The following is a 22,907-nucleotide window of genomic DNA, read 5'->3' on the forward strand; positions in this document are numbered from 1 at the left end:
GCATTGGTCTACTTCTCTCCCTGACGATCGTGACAGAAAAACCCACCAAAACTGGACCAAGCAGCGTGAAGAGGAGAGAGGAAGGACTTGGGATCGATGGAGTAGGGGTCTCGACTGGGCTAAGCCGAGTGAAGAGCAGAGAGGGTGGACTTGGGAACAGTGGAGGTAGAGTCTCGACTGGGTCAAGCCAAAGGAGGAGCAGAATGGCTGGAGTTGGAAGCAGGAGAGCGAGAGTTGGGCGAGAAATATAGAGGCCTGGCCCACGGGGAAGAGAGACCCCCAGAAATGTTTTAGGGGGGGGCTAACGCCGTGGACGACGGGCCAGCAGGAGACCGCGGCAGAGCGGCCCAGCGGATTGGCAGAGGAGGCCGCCAGGTTACGGGGGCCACTGGTCGAAGAGGGGGTGGAAGATGTAGAGGCACGGCGAGAGGTACTGGCGTGTGTTGCCAGTCCGGTCCGGCCTGTTCCTGATCCCCATGTAGGGCCAGTGGTGTGTGTTCCCAGTACGGTCCGGCCTGTTCCTGCCACTCGCACCAAGTCTACGGTGCGCATCGCCAGCTCGGCCCGGCCCATTCCTGCTCCCCGCACCAAGTCTGTGGTGCGTTTCGTCAGCCCTGTCCGGCCCGTTCCTGCTCTCCGCACCAAGTCTGTGGTGTGCGTCGCCAGCCCAGTCCGGCCCATTCCTGCTCCCCGCACCAAGTCAGTGGTGCGTTTCGTCAGCCCTGTCCGGCCCGTTCCTGCTCCCCGCACCAAGTCAGTGGTGCGCGTCGTCAGCCCGGCACGGCCCGTTCCTGCTCCCCGCACCAAGTCAGTGGTGCGCTTCGTCAGCCCGGTTCGGCCCGCTCCTGCTCCCCGCACCAAGTCAGTGGTGCGTTTCGTCAGCCCGGCTCGGCCCGCTCCTGCTCCCCACACCAAGCCAGTGGTGTGCGTCGTCAGTCCGGCACGGCCCGTGCCTGTTCCGGCACCGGTCAGGTGCTGCGTCACGCCGGAGCTAGAGCAATCCGCTCCACCAGTGTTCAGTTCAGCTCTGGTCAGCAGGGCCAGACCGGACCAGGGGTACTTTGGGGGGTTAGAGAAGGAGTGGGGGTCAAGGCCGGAGCCAGAACCGCCACCGAGGAGGTATGCCCGCCCAGCCCTCCCCTGTTTTGTTTTAGTTGAGGCGCGGTCGCAGTCCGCGCCTTTAGGGGGGGGTACTGTCACACCCTGGCTCTGGGACTCTATATGTTGAGCCAGGGTGTGTTCATTCTGTGGTGTTCATTCTAGTTTGTTGTATTCTATGTTTGCCTGAGTGACTCCCAATCAGAGGCAACGAGTGTCAGCTGTTGGCTGGTTGTCTCTGATTGGGAGCCATATTTAAACTGTCTGTTTTCCCTTTGTGTTGGTGGGTTTTTGTTCCGTGTCGGTATTTGTTACTGTTGGACGTTACGAGTCGTTTATTGTTTTGTTCGTGCTTTATTAAATAAAGTCTAAACATGTTCGTTCAACACGCTGCGCATTGGTCTACTTCTCTCCCTGACGATCGTGACATAATCTCAGCTCGTTACCTGTATAAAGACACATGGGAGCCAGAAATCTTTCTGATTGAGAGGGGTCAAATATTTATTTCCCTCATTAAAATGCAAATCAATTTATAACATTTTTGACATGCGTTTTTTTTGATTTTTTTTGTTTGTTATTATGTCTCTCACTGTTCAAATAAACCTACCATTAAAATTATAGACTGGTCATTTATTTGTCAGTGGGCAAACGTACAAAATCAGCAGGGGATCAAATACTTTTTTCCCTCACTGTACCATGGCTCTTCCCTCCTCCTCTCTCTCTACCCACAACAAGTAAGGGTTGCAGCATGCCAAATGTTGTTATTCACAGGTAGCCATGCGGTGCCTAGCCCGGGTCACATCAGAGCAGGCCCATAGAATAAAGTAAGTATATTAGGAGGGGGGAGGATAATGGGGGCTCCGGAACGACTTCTTCCCAGTGTGTGTTTGAACGAGGCAGCGAGGTGGTGGCATTGATTTATGCCTGCATCAGAGGCCCTGTTATTGAAGTAATGTGAAGGCAGAAATCGCTGCACATCAAACTCACAGCACGCACTTCCTCGGTCAAGCCTTTTCACAAGTAATGGATCAGTCAAATAGGCTCCCATTTTACACATTTAGGAGAAATTACGGAAGAAAATTGCATGTGTCAGATTATATCTGTGTCCATGCGAGTGAGTGCTTGAGTGAGTGAATGTGTGCTTGTGTGTGTGTGTGTATCGTTTGTGTGTGTGTGTGTGTGTGTGTGTGTGTGTGTGCATGACTACTGTGTGCATGTGTGCTACCTCCGAGCAAGGATCACAAATCACTCACATATTCCTTGCTGCAGTCAGCCTCTTCAGTTTCAATGTCGTCGTCACTCTCATCTTCAAAGTTGAGATCTAGTGAAAAGAAAATACAAGATCACTAATACGTACATTTCAAGATGTGTCAGACTTCTGAACAATTTGTGTAGGATCAAACGAACTGGTCCATGAGAAATCTGTCTCTGTCCGACATGTAATGTACGTGTGCATGACTAAAATGTGAAATGTAAAATGCACAGTACAGACGTGTAGCAGTGACCAAAACAAATAGAATCATACCTCCAAAAAAGACATACCTCCAAATCAATAATCACACAATATGAGAGCTTTTGTCTTTTCCTGTGCCTTTTATATTTTACAAAGGACAAACACTTCTATCGCATATGGAAAAATAATAACTTGATCTTCTTTTGTTTTTGTAGACCTGTCACCCTGATGTTCCAGTCTGCTAACTTGACTGGCAGATGATAGAGTTAAAGTCCATGTCATGTCAGCAGACAGATGGGGGAAAGAATGATGGTTCATAAAGAGAAAGAATTCAGAACCTCCTCAGAAAAGGCCCCCATTCCACCAGAATGAGCTAGGAATATGTCAAACTGAAATCTGCCCCGCAGCAACAGCAGCCATAAAAGTATTTCAATTCAGAGGATCATTATTGAGAGAGCCGTGTGGAATTGGTAGCTGCAGGGGTCTTAAAGGACCAATCGCCCGCTAACTGATTCTAGAGGTGTGCCACTGTTGATGTAACTAGAGACAGTCAATTTCAACATAGCAGATGTGCCGTGTTGCAGACAGTATATCTTTTGAATGCTGTGAAATATGTCCTTGTTGTTGGAACTGTAAATATAGATATTCAATGGCTTTTCAGATTTTTCTCAGATTGGAAAATATGTATGAAAAGTATTTATATTATTTCCTTTGGATGGATCATCCTGTACTTTACCCTGTTCTCACAGAGTTTCACTGCCGTCTGCTTATTCATTGCCATCTGCTTATAGGCAAGTCAGATGAAGTGTGTCCCGCCATTAAGAGAAATGAGGTGGGCATCTAAAGAGTCTGCCTCATACACTACATGACCAAAAGTATGTGAACACCTGCTCGTCGGACATCTCATTTCAAATTCATGGGCTTTAATATGGAGTTGGTCCCCCCTTTGCTGATATAACAGCCTCCACTCTTCTGGGAAGGCTTTCCACTAGATTTTGGAACATTGCTGCGGGGACTTGCTTCCATTTAGCCACAAGGGCATTAGTGATGTGGCCACTGATTTTGGGTGATTAGGTCTGGCTCACAGTCGGCGTTCCAATTTAAACCAAAGGTGTTCAATGGGGTTGAAGACAGGGCTGGGCTCTGTGCAGGCCAGTCAAGTTCTTCCACACCGATCTCGACAAACCATTTCTGTATGGACCTAGCTTTGTGCACGGGGGCATTGTCATGCTGAAAGGGCCATCCCCAAACTGTTGCCACAATGTTGGAAGCACAGAATCGTCTAGAATGTAATTGTATGCTGTAGTGTTAAGATTTCCCTTCACTGGAACTAAGGGGCCTAGCCCGAACCATGAAAAAAAGCCCCAGAAAATTATTCCTCCTCCACCGAACTTTACAGTTGGCACTATGTATTCAGGCATGTAGCGTTCTCCTGGCATCTGCCAAAACCAGATTTGTCCGTCGGACTGCCAGATGGTGAAGCATGATTCATCACTCCAGAGAACGCGTTTCCACTGAGTCCAATGGCGGTGAGTTTACACCACTCCAGCCGACGCTTGGCATTGCGCATGGTGATCTTAGGCTTGTATGCGGCTGCTCGGCCATGGAAACCCATTTCATGAAGCTCCGACGAACGGTTATTGTGCTGACGTTGCTTCCAGAGGCAGTTTGGATCTCGCTAGTGAGTGTTGCAACCAAGGATAGACCATTTTTACATGCTACCGCGCTTCGGCACTCGCCGATCCCGTTCTGTGAGCTTGTGTGGCCTACAACTTTGCGGCTGAGCCGTTTTTGCTCCTAGACCTTTCCACTTCACAATAACAGCACTTACAGTTGACCGGGGCAGCACTAGCAGGGCAGAAATTTGACGAACTGACCTGTTGGAAAGTGGCATCCTATGATGGTGCCATGTTGAAAGTCACTGAGCTCTTCAGTAAGGCCATTCTACTGCCAATGTTTGTCTATGGGGATTGCATGGCTGTGTGCTCGATTTTATACAACTGTCAGCAAGTGTGGCTGAAACTGCCGAATATACTACAGTTTTTCTCAATTGCTAAAACACTCAAACCCATTGGCTGAACAAAGTTATCAGTTGCCTGGACTCATTTAGCTAATTATGCAGTCTGTTGTCAATACCTTAAACCATTTCACATGGTAAAACACAATTTGCAGATCTCACTTAGACTTTTCAGCAAAACTCTAAACACATTCTCATTCTCAAAACACATTCTGCACTCTAATGCACATGTCATCCATACTGGTAAACACAAGTGGCAACAATCAAATACAAATAGAGAACAAATGTCATTGATTGAACACAACCACTCAAAATTGATTTAACCTGTTTCAAATGATGCGACACAACCAATATAAGCCAGTTCAGAGAGCAAACAGGTTGTTGAAGGTGGGAAGGAGAAAGTTTGAGAATGGATAGAAGAAACAATGTGAGAGGACGAGGACGAGTGCGTATGCGAGGTGGGCGACGAGGAGGAAGAGGAGGAGGAGGGCAAGAAAGAGGAAGAGGAGGACGAAGAGGAAGAGGAAGACAAAGAGTGGACATTTCTGATGAAATTCAAGCAACAGTCATAGACCATGTTCTTGTCCATGGACTGACAATGAGGGAAGCAGGACTTACAGTTTTTTTGGATTGCTTACACACTAAAATTAAAAGTAGTACACTATTAGCAAAACCTTACACTCAAGAAGCAAAACATCAGCCCATATTTGCACAACTATAAGCACATTGTCAACCTTACACTTGTTGCAAAACTCTACACACAGTGATTTGCAAAACACTAAACACACTTAACATACATTACACACAAAAATCTATCATGAAGTCACGTCCTTGCAATACCAAAGCACTGACTGTCAAACTACCACACCGTCCAACCAATTGGTTCAACACAGTCATCAGGTGTGCAAACACTCGTTTGCTTAATTGTAGACACACCAATCAGGTGTATAAGCACTATAAAAAGCAGCAGGTGAGTTCATCGGTCTTCAAGCACAATGGAAAGAGTCAGAGAAAGAGTAAGACGAGGAGGAGGAGGAGGAGGAGGAGGAGGACGACGAGGAGGAGAACGAGGAGGAGGACGAGGAGAACGAGGAGAACGAGGAGGACGAGGAGGACGAGGAGGACGAGGAGGAGGAGGACGAGGAGGACGAGGACGAGGAGGACGAGGAGGACGAGGAGGACGAGGAGGAGAACGAGGAGGACGAGGAGGAGGAGGAGGAGGAAGGGGAGGAAGAGGAAGAGGAAGAGGAAGACAAGAAGGTGCTCAAAGAGGACCGAATCTGACAAATGAGATCCGCGCAACACTGGTTGACCACATTGTCAACCACGGCCTGACGCTGAGGGAGGCTGGACTGCGAGTACAGCCAAATCTAAGCCGATATACAGTGGCAAGTGTGATGAGAACATTTCGACTGGAAAATAGGTATTGTAAAAATATCATCATATCAAAAACATCTGCACGGTTTCAGTAACTGCTTACAGTACTATATTCTATGCGCTATCAGCACTTCTGTTACCTTTTCCTGTGAAATTACTGTACTATTGTATACTGTTTTTTTTTTTACATAGGATTGAGGGTCAGGGACGACAAGGGGGAAGGCCTCCTATGTTCACAGAACAGCAAGAGAGGGAGATAGTAAACATGGTTTTGGCCAACAATGCTATAACACTCAAGCAGCTCCAAGCTAACATTGTCAATAACCACGCCATTTTCAACGATATCCATCAGGTCTCAACATCAACACTGGCACGCATCCTAAAAAAAAAACATATTCAAATGAAGCAAATTTATCGAGTGCCTTTCGAGCGCAATTCCGAAAGGGTGAAACGACTGCGGCATGATTATGCAGAGGTATGTATTCACTTTAGCAGTGTGATCTTGCATACTGTCTCATAATCTTTTACTGTACTGTAATATGTATACTAGATCTACACTGAACTACACAATTTTGCCTGACACTGTTTTTCAGAGAGTTTTACGAATGGATGGAGAGGAGATCCAGCATGAGTTCATTTACGTAGATGAGGCTGGGTTCAACCTGACGAGAACACGAAGGAGGGGAAGAAACATCATTGGCCACAGGGCTATAGTCAATGTCCCAGGGCAACGTGGGGGTAATATAACACTCTGTGCAGCCATTACACAGAATGGGGTCCTCCACCGCCATGCCCATATGGGCCCTTACAACACAGCACTCATACTTACATTCTTGGACCAATTGCACAACATAACAGCAGCAAATCAAATCGATCATATGCAATACATTGTTGTCTGGGACAATGTGTCTTTCCACCGCTCTGCTCTGGTTCAGAACTGGTTTCAGCAACATCCACATTTCACCGTCCTATATCTTCCACCATACTCTCCATTCCTCAACCCTATAGAATAGTTTTTCTTGGCATGGCGGTGGAAGGTATATGATCTCCGTCTCCAGGCTGAGGTACCCCTCATCCAAGCCATGGAGGAGGCCTGTGACCAGATGGAGGTAGCAGCAATGCAAGGATGGATTCGTCATTCAAGACGTTTCTTTCCAAGGTGTCTTGCTAATGACAACATTGCCTGCGATGTTGATGAAATTCTCTGGCCAGATCCAGCTAGGCGAAGAGACAATGTCTAGTTATTTTATTTTTATTTTTTTTTAACTTAAAGTGACGTTTGGTTACAGTATTATGAATCTCCATGTCAACATTTTGGGCGTGTTGAGAAATAAATGAGTTTCTTCAGTCTGCAACATTGGTCTTGTGTAGTGTTTGGTGAATTTACATTATATTTGTACTTTGTTGAGAGTAGCCTACTCTAATCATAGGGAAGTAGAAGTGCTAAAAGTGTTTTAGGTTTATCACAGCAGAGTGTAACTCGTGCAAACAGAGTATAGTAATGTGAAACGTGTGTGTTTCATATGGTAACAAAGTGTGGTTTTTAAAAAGAAGTGTATAGTTTTTACAAGAGTGTTTAATTTTGCAAAGGATCTGTAGTGTTTTGCTAATTGGGTGTGTGGTTGTGCTAATTGTGTGTAGTGTTTTGAAAACACGGGCCCTGTTTTGAAAATCGTGCTTAAGCAATCAAAAAAAACTGTAAGAGTGTAACCCAATTTGAGCCGATTTTCTGTGTCCATCAGAGAAGAGAACAGGTACAGTATACTACTGTATTTTTGTAATTGCAAATTTACTGTACTACACTATATGCAGCTGTTTCAATAGACATTTGTAAAGTTAATCACTGTATGTATTGTACTGCATGAATATGTTTTGTAACTGCACAACTACTTTTTGTAGAATTGCAAGGCTGCCACATGCAGGTGGAAGGACAGCTATATTCACTCGGGAGCAAGAGGCCGTTGTAGTTGGCATGGTCCTTCAAGATGATGCAATACGACTCAGAGAAATCCAAGAACGAGTGATACAAGACAACACACACTTCCAGGGAATCGACAGTGTGAGCATTTCCACAATTGACCGTGTCCTCCATCGTAACAGGATGCGAATGAAACAAGTATACAGAGTACCTTTTGAGCGCAACTCACCAAGGGTGAAAGAACTACGAGCTCAGTATGTGCAAGTAAGTGTACATTCAGAAACATTTACTGTAATCCAGATTGTCTACAGTACTAACACATACTATGTGAATGACATTACTCTTCAGTACATACAATGTATGTGAATCAGAAGTGCATACAGTAGGCCTAATTGTACTCTACAGTACAGCACTGTCTCTGTACGACTTACAAAATCCTACATACAGTATATTGTATTTCTACACAGACAATATTTGACTTGGAATCCTTGGACAGACCCCATGAGTTCATCTTTGTCGATGAAGCAGGCTTCCATCTAACAAAGAGGAGAAGGAGAGGCCGAAACATGATTGGACAGCGGGCCATTGTTGAAGTCCCTGGTCAACGAGGTGGCAATGTCACAATCTGTGCTGTATCAGCAACCATGGTGTTCTACATCACCATGTTACACTCGGGCCATATAACACCCAGCACCTTCTAAGATCTATTGCCAATCTAAGAGATATTTTATTTGAGCAGCAGGTTCAAGAGCAGCAGGGTCAAGAGCTAAGTGAGAATCCCATTCCCACCTATGTGATAGTGTGGGACAATGTCAGTTTCCACCGAGCTGCTCAGGTAAGGGAATGGTTTAACATCAATGGGCAGTTTATGAACTTGTACCTCCCTCCATACTCGCCTTTCCTGAATCCGATTGAGGAGTTTTTCTCCTGTTGGAGATGGAAAGTGTATGATAGACAACCCTACACCAGAGTAAATCTGCTGCAAGCCATGGATTTACCCTGTGGTGATATAGGTGAGGAATCATGTCAGGGCTGGATACGGCACACAAGAGGCTTCTTCCCCTGTTGCTGTCATGAACCCTGCGTCCTGAGTCTGTTCCTGCCTTTGTTGCCGTTTTTTCTGCTCGGTATCTCCTGTTTCCTGAAGGTTCCTGAACACACCCTGTCCGGTTGCCGGGCGACGTTGCTAGGCGGGTGATCTCTCGATTACCCGCACCTGCTTCTCATCAGCCTCGGCACACCTGGTCCTGATCATCACCCCTTCTTAAGCTCTGACCTGACATCCATTCCCTGCCGGATCGTTAGCCATTAACATCATTCTCCCGGAACCTTCACCCAACCCCTGCCGTGCCATCATTTAATCTGCCACTTCACCTCCACCTACTCATCTCCGCCACCCGCTCCGTCTCCTGGATTATTCTGCACCTTTTGAATCTGTAAATAAACACTCACCTTCGTTCAACTCTCCTTGTCCTGGTCTGCTTCTGGGTTCTGTCTTAGAGAACCGTGACAGAACAATCCGGCCAGAAATGAACCCAGCGGACCTGGACTCTGTTCGCCATGCCATTACCCATCAGGAGAAGATGTTGGGACAACATAGCACGGCGCTACAGGAGATAGCGTTGTCAGTTCGGAACTTTTCTACCAGTCTGACGAAGATCCAGGCTCAGCTCAGTTTGCCGGTGGAGAATCCACCACCGGTTTCACCCATCTCGCCTGCCGCTTCTGGAGCTGTGCCCTTCCGTGAGCCCAAGGTTCCGACGCCTGATAAATATGAGGGGGATTTGGGAAGATGCCGTTCCTTTCTTATGCAGTGTGGATTAGTGTTCGATCTACAGCCCCACTCTTATGCCACAGACAAGGCTAGGATAGCCTTTGTCATTGAATTGCTGCGTGGTAGAGCCCTGGAGTGGGCTTCAGCCGTATGGGAACGACAGGACACCTGCATGGCTTCATACCAGGTGTTTGACCATCCTGTCCGAGGTAAGGACGCAGCTAAGCGCCTGTTTTCTCTTCGCCAAGGAGCTCGCAGAGTGGCCAACTTCGTAATCGAATTCAGGACATTGGCTGTGGAGAGTGGGTGGAATGAAGAGTCACTGCAAGCGGCCTTTTATCAGGGGTTGTCGGAGCAACTCAAGGATGAGCTGATCTCCTATCCGGAGCCTAGTGACCTGGACAGTTTGGTCGCGTTGTCTATTCAGGTGGATAACAGAGTTCGAGAGAGAAGGAGGGAGAAGCAATGGGGCCCGTCCAATCAATCAGCTTCTCGGTTCCCAGTCGGGTCAGGAGGTGGACCAGAACGCGTCGATCATTGTCCACCACACGGGATTAGTGGAGAGGTCCTGCCTCCAGATTCTGAACCCATGCAAGTGGGGCGGCACGGGTTAACCAAGGAGGAGCGCCAACATAGACGTGAGACCAACCGCTGCCTCTACTGTGGTAGTTCGGGACATTACATCTCCACTTGTTCCCAGCGGCCGTCAAACTGCCCGGCTCGCTAAGTTTGGGAGGACTTTTAGCGAGCCGGTTTCAACCTCTCAATACCCCTGTCAGACCCCGTTTCCCGGCTACCCTCATGAACAGGAATCAGAGTTTAGCGATTAACGCTTTCATCGATTCAGGTGCCGATGGCAGCTTTATTGATGCCGACGTGGTGGAACAGCTGGGGCTTCCCAAGGAGCGACTACCGGAAGCCATTGAAGCTACCACTCTGAACGGCATTAGTCTGGCATGTATCACGATGAGGACTGAACCGGTTAAGATGATGTTGTCAGGGAATCATTCTGAGGTTATCTCATTCTTCATTCTGCCTTCTCCCCATGTTCCTCTGGTCCTTGGATACCCCTGGCTGAAGGAACACAATCCCGCGTTCGATTGGGTGACTGGCAAGGTAACTAGTTGGAGCATTGATTGTCATGCTAACTGCCTCAAGACTGCCTGTTCCCATTCTGTTCCCAGTCAGGTCATTGAGGCTAACCCCTCAGATTTGTCCCTGGTCCCCGAAACATATCACGATTTGGGGGAGGTGTTCAGTAAGCAGAGGGCTCTGTCACTCCCTCCCCACCGACTATATGATTGTGCCATAAACCTGTTCCCTGGAGCTGTCTATCCCAAGGGACGGTTATACAGCATCTCCCGACCTGAACGTGAAGCTCTGGAGACCTACATAAAGGAGTCCCTAGCTGCTGGTCTCATTCGTCCCTCGTCATCACCCCTGGGGGAAGGATTCTTCTTTGTGAGTAAGAAGGATGGCTCTCTTCGACCTTGTATTGATTATCGGGGGTTGAATGATATCACGGTCAAGAACAAGTATCCCCTGCCCTTGATGAGCTCTGCCTTCGACTCCTTACAGGGTGCTATGGTGTTCACCAAGCTGGACCTACGCAATGCGTATCATCTGGTCCGGATCAGAGAGGGTGACGAGTGGTTGACTGGTTTCAATACACCGATGGGTCATTTCGAGTATCAGGTGATGCCGTTTGGACTGACCAATGCTCCAGCAGTGTTCCAGAGTATGGTGAATGACGTCCTGAGAGATATGATCCGTCTTTTTGTGTTCGTTTACCTGGATGACATTCTTATCTTCTCTAAGGAGCCTTCCAGCCACGTCCAGCATGTCAAGCAGGTTCTGCAGCGATTGTTGGAGAATCGCCTGTTTGTGAATGCCGAGAAGTGTGAATTTCACGCCCACACTACATCCTTCCTCGGGTACATCATCTCCAGGGGAGAGATTAGGATGGACCAAGAGAAGGTTAGGGCGGTTCTGGATTGGGCCCAGCCCGGTACGAGATTGCAGCTCCAGAGGTTTCTGGGGTTTGCGAATTTCTATCGTAGATTTATCTGTGACTACAGCCGTGTGGCCGCTCCTTTAACTGCCCTGACTTCTAGTACCAGAACCTTCAGTTGGAATCCTGAGGCGGACCGAGCATTTCTGGATTTGAAGAGGCGATTCACCAACGCTCCGATTCTCTCTCAACCTGACACTGCCCGTCAGTTTGTTGTTGAGGTGGATGCGTCTGATGTGGGGGTTGGCGCCATCCTGTCCCAGCGATGCTCCACTGACGGTAAACTCCATCCCTGCGCCTACTACTCTCGTCGTCTTTCGTCTGCGGAGAGGAACTACGATGTGGGTAACCGGGAGCTTCTCGCAGTGAAACTTGCCTTGGAGGAGTGGCGCCACTGGTTGGAGGGGGCGGAACAACCGTTTGTTGTCTGGACTGACCACAAGAATCTTGCTTACGTGCAATCGGCTAAATGTCTCAACTCCCGTCAGGCCAGGTGGTCGTTGTTTTTTGGACGCTTTAATTTTTCCTTGACGTTCCGACCGGGGTCTAAGAACGGCAAGGCGGACGCCTTGTCCCGGATGTTCTCCAAGACGGAGGAGAGTGGGGCCAAGACTGAGACGATTCTTCCCCGGAACCTTGTCGTAGGAGCCGTTATGTGGAGGATTGAGGAGGAGGTTATGGCGGCCCTTCGGACGCAGCCCGGCCCCGGTAACGGTCCACCCGGTCGGTTGTTTGTGCCTGAGTCGGTCCGTTCGGCTGTCCTCCAATGGTCCCACACCAGCAAGATGGCTTGCCACCCTGGCGTGGCTCGGACGCTGGCACTTCTACGCAGACGATTTTGGTGGCCTGCCATGGGAGAAGATACTCTGAGGTTTGTTGCTGCCTGTCCAGTTTGTGCGCAGAATAAGAGTGCCAATCGGCCCAGCTCTGGACTTCTTCACCCCCTACCTATCCCCCGGCGACCATGGTCGCATCTGGCCCTGGACTTTGTCACTGGGTTGCCCTCTTCTGAGGGGACACGGTCATTCTGACTATTGTGGACAGATTCAGCAAGTTCGCCCACTTTGTGCCTATCTCCAAGCTTCTCTACCTCCGAGACGTCCAAGATCCTGGTTAGGGAGGTTTTCAGGGTTCACGGATTGCCCAGTGACATAGTTTCCGACCGTGGTCCTCAGTTCATCTCTGCTGTCTGGAAGTCCTTCTGTTTGGCCATTGGAGCTACAGTCAGTCTCACATCTGGATTTCACCCCCAATCCAATGGACAGGCGGAGAGAGCCAACCAGAAGATGGAATCCACGCTGCGCTGCCTTGTTTCCTCCAACCCCACCTCTTGGGTCTCTCAGTTGCCTTGGGTAGAGTATGCCCACAATACTCTCCCTACTTCTGCCATTGGGATGTCTCCCTTCCAGTGCCTATACGGCTACCAACCCCCCTTGTTTCCTTCTCAGGAGAAGGATCTCTCGGTTCCCTCTGTCCAGGCCCACATTCGTCATTGCCACCGGACCTGGCATCGGGCCAGAAAGGCCCTCCTTCGGGTTTCTGACCGGTATCAGCTCCAGGCGAATCGTCGCCGTATTCCAGCCCCCGCTTATGCCATCGGAGATAGGGTCTGGTTGGCTACACGGGACCTTCCTCTGTGGACTGAGTCAAGGAAACTGTCGCCGAGGTTCATTGGTCCGTTTGTGGTGGAGAGAGTGATTAATCTGGTTGTGGTTCGACTCAAGTTGCCTAGGACACTCAGAGTCCATCCCACCTTCCATGTCTCCTGCCTCAAGCCTGTTCTCCTCAGCCCTCTGTTGCCCCCTCCGCCTCCTCCTCCTCCTCCTCGGATGATCAGAGGAGGTCCTGTCTACACGGTGCGCCGCATCATGGATTCCAGACGGCGGGGCCGGGGTTTACAATATCTCTTGGAATGGGAGGGGTATGGTCCTGAGGAGAGGAGTTGGATTCCTCGGCGTCAGATCCTTGATGCTGACCTCCTTCGTGACTTCTACCGCCTCCATCCTGGCGCTCCGGGTAGTCCGCCCGGTGGCGTTCGTCGGAGGGGGGTACTGTCATGAACCCTGCGTCCTGAGTCTGTTCCTGCCTTTGTTGCCGTTTTTCTGCTCGGTATCTCCTGTTTCCTGAAGGTTCCTGAACGCACCCTGTCCGGTTGCCGGGCGACGTTGCTAGGCGGGTGATCTCTCGATTTCCCGCACCTGCTTCTCATCAGCCTCGGCACACCTGGTCCTGATCATCACCCCTTCTTAAGCTCTGACCTGACATCCATTCCCTGCCGGATCGTTAGCCATTAACATCATTCTCCCGGAACCTTCACCCAACCCCTGCCGTGCCATCATTTAATCTGCCACTTCACCTCCACCTACTCATCTCCGCCACCCGCTCCGTCTCCTGGATTATTCTGCACCTTTTGAATCTGTAAATAAACACTCACCTTCGTTCAACTCTCCTTGTCCTGGTCTGCTTCTGAGTTCTGTCTTAGAGAACCGTGACAGTTGCCTCAGGAGGGACAATATTGCTTGTGATGTCGACGAAGTGCTCTGGCCTGAACCAGCCCAAAGACAAGAAGAAGCACATTGATCACATGTTTACTCCTTTGATTTTTGTCCCTTTTAGTATTGTATACTGTAGTACAGTGCATTGTAGGCTGTATACTGTACAATGGACAAATTGAATGGCCCGGAACATTGTGCTTTCCATTTGTTGACAGTACTGACTGCTCAATAGATTTTGACTGGTTGCAGGTTCATATCAACAAAGAACAAGAATTACAGTATCACAGAGACAAAGGACACGTTTGTGAGATGCAGGGTACAGTACTGTAAAAATAGGGGTACAAGGAGGAGGAAGAACAAAAAACAAAATTGCAAAGAGCAAAGCAGAGTAGTAATTTCTGATCAATTTTGAGCTACTATGATAGAACATGTTTTCGTTCATCAAAAGACAATGACAGAAAAATATGAAATTTGTTTTGAGATTAAACATTTACTTCTCCCTGAGAACTGTATGTTTTGAACAATGTGTTTTCTATTTTTCGGTGTATTGTTTACTGACTGCTTAAGAGTGTATATCATTTTGATCACTTTGTTTATGATTTGAGAGCAGTGTTTGATTTTGAACACAGGTAAAACTGTTTTGAGGCGAATGTTTCATTTTGCGAGAGGAGTCAGAGGTTTTGCAAATAGTGCTTGAAGATGAGGTTTTGTGTTGAATGTTTTCAGGAAATGGAGCAAGATTTCAGAAATGATGTTTTAGCAATTGAGAAAAACTGTAATTTGAAGTTGTGGCAACATACTTTTGTATATATAGTGTAGCTACAGGGTTGCCAGGGTTACCACACCTGAGCTCGCTGAATAACAAACATGGCAGGAAGTATTTTTCACTGCAGGTCACTGTCAGTATGTTTACACAATGGGATAATGTTGCTCATCATATTATATCAATTACTGCAACAGCAAAAAAACATCACATGCCTCTCATATATAGGATTCACAGAGTGAGAGAGTGAGAGAGTGTGAGAGAGAGAGAGCGAGAAACAGAGAGAGAGAGAGGAGAGAGAGAGGCAGAGAGAAAAAGACAGAGAGAGCGAGACAGAGAGAGACAGAAACAGAGAGAAACAGATAGGACATAGAAACAGAGAGGAGACAGAGACCGAGGCAGAGAGAGAGATCAAGAGACAGAGAGATCAAAAGAGAGAGAGCAGGCAAGAGAGGAAAGAGAGAGAGTACGTGGAAGAGAGGCTGATGAAAATAGAGAAAGGTAAACAATACCTTGGGGTCCTGGAGCAGTGTCAGTAGTCCTCCTAGGCAGGGGGAAGGTATAAACACTCTGATCGGAGGTCAGTAAAAAGGGGCATTTAGGATAGTGTTGGACAGCAGGCTGCACCAGACTCCAGCCCTTTACTGGCCAGGCAGGTCTTTCAAACAACAACAGAAACACACACAGTCACCTCCTAGATTGTTCAAATAAAATAAAATGTTATTTGTCACATGCGCCGAATACAACAGGTGTAGACTTTATCGTGAAATGCTTACTTATGAGCCCTTTCCCAACAATGCAGAGTTAAAACGTACAAGAATGTGCTAATAAAAATAGAAAATAGTAACACAATAAATAACAATAACGAGGCTATATACAAGGAGTAACAGTATGGAGTCAATGTGCAGGAGTACGAGGTCGTTGAGGTAATATTTACATTTAGGTAGGGGTTAAAGTGTCTAGGCAATCAGGATAGATTTTTGCTGTTGTTATATTTTAACTGTCACATTAGCAGCCCTGTCCAGCATTACAATCAAGTTCGGTATTATACGCAAATAACTTGCAGAGGGCAATCAGAATTGCCAGGCAATACCAACTCCAATTATAAAATGCCAATATCATTAAAGTAATAAGAATTTCAAATTTGAAGGAGTAGAGAAAGCAAAAAGGAGTAGAGAAACCAATTAGAGTAAGGGATATTGTTTATGGCTTATAATAGTGACAGGTAGCCCGTGAAGCTACAGTGCCTTGCAAAAGTATTCATCCCCCTTGGCGTTTTTCCTATTTTGTTGCATTACAACCTGTAATTTAAATGGATTTTTATTTGGATTTCATGTAATGGACATACACAAAATAGTCCAAATTGGTGAAGTGAAATAAAAAAATAAATTAAAAAAAGGTGGTGCCTGCATACAGTGGGGAGAACAAGTGTTTGATACACTGCCAATTTTGCAGGTTTTCCTACTTACAAAGCATGTAGAGGTCTGTAATTTTTATCATAGGTGCACTTCAACTGTGAGAGACAGAATCTAAAACAGAAATCCAGAAAATCACATTGTATGATTTTTAAGTAATTAATTTGCATTTTATTGCATGACATACAGTGGGGGAAAAAAGTATTTAGTCAGCCACCAATTGTGCAAGTTCTCCCACTTAAAAAGATGAGAGAGGCCTGTAATTTTCATCATAGGTACACGTCAACTATGACAGACAAAATGAGAAAAACAAATCCAGAAAATCACATTGTAGGATTTTTAATGAATTTATTTGCAGATTATGGTGGAAAATAAGTATTTGGTCACCTACAAACAAGCAAGATTTCTGGCTCTCACAGACCTGTAACTTCTTCTTTAAGAGGCTCCTCTGTCCTCCACTCGTTACTTGTATTAATGGCACCTGTTTGAACTTGTTATCAGTATAAAAGACACCTGTCCACAACCTCAAACAGTCACACTCCAAACTCCACTATGGCCAAGACCAAAGAGCTGTCAAAGGACACCAGAAACAAAATTGTAGACCTGCACCAGGTTGGGAAGACTGAATCTGCAATAGGTAAGCAGCTTGGTTTGAAGAAATCAACTGTGGGAGCAATTATTAGGAAATGGAAGACATACAAGACCACTGATAATCTCCCTCGATCTGGGGCTCCACGCAAGATCTCACCCCGTGGGGTCAAAATGATCACAAGAACAGTGAGCAAAAATCCCAGAACCACACGGGGGGACCTAGTGAATGACCTGCAGAGAGCTGGGACCAAAGTAACAAAGCCTACCATCAGTAACACACTACGCCGCCAGGGACTCAAATCCTGCAGTGCAAGACGTGTCCCCCTGCTTAAGCCAGTACATGTCCAGGCCCATCTGAAGTTTGCTAGAGTGCATTTGGATGATCCAGAAGAGGATTGGGAGAATGTCATATGGTCAGATGAAACCAAAATATAACTTTTTGGTAAAAACTCAACTCGTCGTGTTTGGAGGACAAAGAATGCTGAGTTGCATCCAAAGAACACCATACCTACTGTGAAGCATGGGGGTGGAAACATCATGCTTTGGGGCTGTTTTTCTGCAAAGGGACCAGGACGACTGATCCGTGTAAAGGAAAGAATGAATGGGGCCATGTATCGTAAGATTTTGAGTGAAAACCTCCTTCCATCAGCAAGGGCATTGAAGATGAAACGTGGCTGGGTCTTTCAGCATGACAATGATCCCAAACACACCGCCCGGGCAACGAAGGAGTGGCTTCGTCAGAAGCATTACAAGGTCCTGGAGTGGCCTAGCCAGTCTCCAGATCTCAACCCCATAGAAAATCTTTGGAGGGAGTTGAAAGTCCGTGTTGCCCAGCGACAGCCCCAAAACATCACTGCTCTAGAGGAGATCTGCATGGAGGAATGGGCCAAAATACCAGCAACAGTGTGTGAAAACCTTATGAAGACTTACAGAAAACGTCTGACCTGTGTCATTGCCAACAAAGGGTATATAACAAAGTATTGAGAAACTTTTGTTATTGACCAAATACTTATTTTCCACCATAATTTGAAAATAAATTCATTAAAAATCCTACAATGTGATTTTATGGATATCTTTTTCTCATTTTGTCTGTCATAGTTGACGTGTACCTATGATGAAAATTACAGGCCTTTCTCATCTTTTTAAGTGGGAGAACTTGCACAATTGGTGGCTGACTAAATACTTTTTTCCCCCACTGTAAGTATTTGATACACCAGAAAAGCAGAACTTAATATTTGGTACAGAAACCTTTGTTTGCAATTACAGAGATCATACGTTTCCTGTAGGTCTTGACCAGGTTTGCATACACTGCAGCAGGGATTTTGGCCCACTCCTCCATACAGACCTTCTCCAGATCCTTCAGGTTTCGGGGCTGTCGCTGGGCAATACGGACTTTCAGCTCCCTCCAAAGATTTTCTATTGGGTTCAGGTCTGGAGACTGGCTAGGCCACTCCAGGACCTTGAGATGCTTCTTACGGAGCCACTCCTTAGTTGCCCTGGCTGTGTGTTTCGGGTCGTTGTCATGCTGGAAGACCCAGCTATGACCCATCTTCAATGCTCTTACTGAGGGAAGGAGGTTGTTGGCCAAGATCTCGCGATACATGGCCCCATCCATCCTCCCCTCAACACGGTGCAGTCGTCCTGTCCCCTTTGCAGAAAAGCATCCCCAAAGAATGATGTTTCCACCTCCATGCTTCACGTTTGGGATGGTGTTCTCGGGGTTGTACTCATCCTTCTTCTTCCTCCAAACACGTGGAGTGGAGTTTAGACCAAAAAGCTCTATTTTTGTCTCATCAGACCACATGACCTTCTCCCATTCCTCCTCTGGATCATCCAGATGGTCATTGGCAAACTTCAGACGGGCCTGGACATGTGCTGGCTTGAGCAGGGGGACCTTGTGTGTGCTGCAGGATTTTAATCCATGACGGCGTAGTGTTTTACTAATGGTTTTCTTTGAGACTGTGGTCCCAGCTCTCTTCAGGTCATTGACCAGGTTCTGCCGTGTAGTTCTGGGCTGATCCCTCACCTTCGTCATGATCATTGATGCCCCTCGAGGTGAGATCTTGCATGGAGCCCCAGACCGAGGATGATTGACCGTCATCTTGAACTTCTTCCATTTTCTAATAATTGCGCCAACAGTTGTTGCCTTCTCACCAATCTGCTTGCCTATTGTCCTGTAGCCCATCCCAGCCTTGTGCAGGTCTACAATTTTATCCCTGATGTCCTTACACAGCTCTCTGGTCTTGGCCATTGTGGAGAGGTTGGAGTCTGTTTGATTGAGTGTGTGGACAGGTGTCTTTTATACAGGTAACGAGTTCAAACAGGTGCAGTTAATACAGATAATGAGTGGAGAACAGGAGGGCTTCTTAAAGAAAAACTAACAGGTCTGTGAGAGACGGAATTCTTACTGGTTGGTATGTGATCAAATACTTATCTCATGCAATAAAATGCAAATTAATTACTTAAAAATCATACAATGTGATTTTCTGGATTTTTGTTTTAGATTCCGTCTCTCACAGTTGAAGTGTACCTATGATAAAAATTACAGACCTCTACATGCTTTGTAAGTAGGAAAACCTGCAAAATCGGCAGTGTATCAAATACTTGTTCTCCCCACTGTATTTATTCACCCCCTTTGCTGTGAAGCCCCTAAATAAGATCTGGTGCAACCAAATACCTTCAGAAGTCACATAATTACTTAAATAAAGTCCACCTGTGTCCAATCTAAGTGTCACATGATCTGTCACATGATCTCAGTATATATACACACATACCTGTTCTGAAAGGCCCCAGAGTCTGCAACTCCACTAAGCAACGGGCACCACCAAGCAAGCGGCACCATGAAGACCAAGGAGCTCTCCAAACAGGTCAGGGACAAAGTTGTGGAGAAGTACAGATCAGGGTTGGGTTATAAAAAAATATCAGAAACGTTGAACATCCCACAGAGCACTATTAAATCCATTATTAAAAAATGGAAAGAATATGGCATCACAACAAACCTGCCAAGAGAGGGCCGCCCACCAAAACTCACGGACCAGGCAAGGAGGGCATTAATCAGAGAGGCAACAAAGTGACCAAAGATAACCCTGAAGGAGCTGCAAAGCTCCAAAGCGGAGATTGGAGCATCTGTCCATAGGACCACTTTAAGCCGTACACTCCACAGAGCTGGGCTTTACGGAAGAGTGGCCAGAAAAAAGCCATTGCTTAAAGAAAAAAATAAGCAAACACGTTTGGTGTTCGCCAAAAGGCATGTGGGAGACTCCCCAAACATATGGAAGAATGTACTCTGGTCAGATGAGACTAAAATTGAGCTTTTTGACCATCAAGGAAAACGCTATGTCTTGTGCAAACCCAACACCTCTCATCACCCCGAGAACACCATCCCCACAGTGAAGCATGGTGGTGGCAGCATCATGCTGTGGGGATATTTTTCATCAGTAGAGACTGGGAAACTGATCAGAATTGAAGGAATGATGGATGGCGCTAAATACAGGGAAATTCTTGAGGGAAACCTCAAGAATCCCAGTGGCTAGATGTGCCAAGCTTATAGAGACATACCCCAAGAGACTTGCAGCTGTAATTGCTGCAAAAGGTGGCTCTACAAAGTATTGACTTTGGGGGGGTGAATAGTTATGCACGCTCAAGTTCAGTTTTTTTGTCTTATTTCTTGTTTGTTTCACAAAAAAAAAAATGTTGTATCTTGAAAGTGGTAGGCATGTTGTGTAAATCAAATGATACAAACCCCCCAAAAATCCATTTTAATTCCAGGTTGTAAGGCAACAAAATAGGAAAAATGCCAAGGGGGGGTGAATACCCCACTGTATGTGAGGGTATACCTATGTGGTGTGGTAGAGGAGAATGATGCCTCCCTGTGCCACCAGGGCATCCCGGCCGGCGTTGCAGTGGGTGCAGGCAGTGGAGCAGGGCCAGGCGGATGGCCTTATGGTCCGGGTCCTTGTTGTGCCAGTCCTCATACAGCTTCAGCAGGGCAGAGTCGTAACCCTTGGCTACAGCGGTCCTAACATTGGCCTCTGAGACAGAAATGTGTAGGTTTTAAAGTCCACAAAGCAGTAGTTATATATTTTGTATTTGTATATTATTATGGATCCCCGTTTGCTGCTGCCAAGGCAAGAGTTAAAAAGTAGGAAAATTGGGGACTGTGAAGAGACCTCTGGTGGCATGTCTTGTGGGGTATGCATGAGTGTCTAAGCTGTGTGCTAGTCGCTTAAACAGACAGCTTGCTGCATTCAACATGTCAATACTTCTCACAAATACAAGTAGTGAAGAAGTCAAGCTCTCCTCTACTTTGAGCCATGGGAGATTGACATGCTAATGTTAGCTCACCGTGTACATCTAAGGGCCAGTCGTGCTGCTCTGTTCTGGGCCAATTGTAATTTGCCTATGTCCCTCTTAGTGGCACTTGACCATATGACTGGACAGTAGTCCAGATGCAACCAAACTAGGGCCTATAGGACTTGTTTTGTTGATAGCGATGTCAAGTAAGCAGAGCTGCGCTTTATTATGGACAAACTTCTCCCCATCTTAGCTACTGTTGCATCAATATGTTTTGACCATGACAGTCTCCTCAACTTGCTCAATTTCCACATTATTCATTACAAGATTTAGTTGAGGTTTAGGGTTTACTGAATGATTTGTACCAAATACAATGCTTTTCATTTTTGAAATATTTAGGACTAGCTTATTTCTTGCCACCCATTCTGAAACTGACTGCAGCTCTTTGTTAAGTGTTGCAGTGATTTCACTTGCTGTGGTAGCTGACATGTATAGTGTTGATTCATCAGCATACATAGACACACAGGCTTTACTCAGTGCTAGTGGCAGGTCATTAGTAAAGATTGAAAAAAGTCCTGACATTGGCCTCTGAAAGTAAGAGAGAAATGTGGAGGTTTTAATGTTCACAAAGCAGTAGTTACAGTATATAGTTGTGCTATATTATATATTTATTGAGCCGCTATGCTTAACAATGCATCCTTCGCCTATTTATCAAGCCAATGGTGGTGATGTCAAGGATCTAGAGCCGATGATCAATGACTGTTATTATTTTGACATGGAGAGCTACCTTTTCTTGGAAGATGTAAATATTGCATTGCACACAGCATGAGATGTCAAGGCCGGAAAAATATACACTATAACATTCAGTTGACATGTGAAAACGTATCTGCAGGGTAAGCTTTTATCACAGCTCTCTAGACACAGAAAAGCTTTTCTACCAGGTTTAATAGCAGTAGAAACACTCAAGCATCCTCATTTCCAGCTCACTGAAAGACAACAGAATGAAATAAACTTGGAAATGTGAAGCACTTTCTCCTGTTGGCATCACTTTATCTACCTCTCTGAAGTCTGAACCCCCTCTACTTCTCGTCAATGATAATTTGGCAAGGCCTAACTGAAGTATCCATCATATGTCCAGCAGAGAGCTGAGGCTAAATGGTTGAAAGAAATGAGGGAGTTTAAAAACCTTTTTCAAATATTTATTCACATGTGGCCTTTGCATCAACTTAAGTATTAGCGACCACCTTAGTGTTAAAGAAAAATTTGTGTTGCATTTGCATTAGTCCCTTGTCTGTTTACTCTGGGTAAATGTTTACTTCAAGCAGCTGTATTAGCTATTCATATTGAAACTGATCCTGGCTGGCGTTTTTTATTTTTCATGATATGCTTCACCGTGCATTTTATTATAAAAAATGTAATAAGAGCATGCATCATCTTGGCACTAAGAGGCCAAAAAAACAATACTATAATGTACTGACATGGCGAAGTGAAATAAAAACATGTGGCATTTGGTGACATAATGATGAATATGTGGAATGCAGGAAGACTGATCCAATGGGTATAAGATGAGAAACCCAATGAGATGAGGGCAGTTTGTGTTATAACACATGTAGGCTCCATGATCATACCATTGCACAGAACACCTGTGTGTATCAAAAAGCTTCAGAAGAATTTGGTAAGAAGCCCTTTAGGTCAACTGGTA

The 22,907-nt window shown here is 46.3% G+C and overlaps 1 pseudogene across 1 annotated transcript in view; it reads right to left on the reverse strand.

Annotated features, from left to right (window-relative positions):
* The window catches only part of LOC311137544 (cytosolic carboxypeptidase 4-like), a 226,011-nt pseudogene that overhangs the window by 149,350 nt on the left and 53,754 nt on the right, over positions 1-22,907 (reverse strand). The window contains exons 8-10 of the transcript in view: positions 20,749-20,943; positions 15,419-15,564; positions 2,324-2,419 (exon numbers count right to left, since the gene is read on the reverse strand). The product of the transcript in view is annotated as a cytosolic carboxypeptidase 4-like (transcript). The remainder of the gene's footprint in view (positions 1-2,323; positions 2,420-15,418; positions 15,565-20,748; positions 20,944-22,907) is intronic.

The sequence above is a fragment of the Coregonus lavaretus genome, assembly GCF_964263955.1.
Source record: "Coregonus lavaretus genome assembly, chromosome: 11".
Taxonomy (NCBI): Eukaryota; Metazoa; Chordata; class Actinopteri; order Salmoniformes; family Salmonidae; genus Coregonus; species Coregonus lavaretus.